Raw genomic sequence first — 448 nt, 5'->3', positions numbered from 1 at the left:
AAGGAAGATATACGAATGGCCAACAGACATATGAAAAAATGCTCAACATCACTCAGCATTTGGGAAATGCAAATCAAAACCACAGTGAGATACCATCTCACCCCAGTTAGGATGGCTAATATCCAAAAGACTCTGAACGATAAATGCTGGCAAGGTTGCGGAGGAAAAGGAACTCTCATACATTGTTGGTGGGACTGCAATATGGTGCAGCTTCTATGGAAAATGGTATGGAGGTTCCTCAAACAATTGCAGATAGATCTACCATATGATCCAGCTATCCCACTGCTGGGAATATACCCAGAGGAATGGAAATCATCGAGTCGAATGTATACCTGTACTCCAATGTTTATTGCAGCACTCTTTACAATAGCTAAGAGTTGGAACCTACCCAAATGTCCATCGTCAGATGAGTGGATATGGAAAATGTGGTATATCTACACAATGGAAT

Source organism: Galeopterus variegatus, unplaced genomic scaffold (genome assembly GCF_000696425.1).
Source record: "Galeopterus variegatus unplaced genomic scaffold, G_variegatus-3.0.2 Scaffold1096, whole genome shotgun sequence".
In the NCBI taxonomy this organism is placed as follows: domain Eukaryota; kingdom Metazoa; phylum Chordata; class Mammalia; order Dermoptera; family Cynocephalidae; genus Galeopterus; species Galeopterus variegatus.
The sequence above is the reverse complement of the archived record's forward strand: the minus strand, read 5'-3'. Positions refer to the sequence as shown.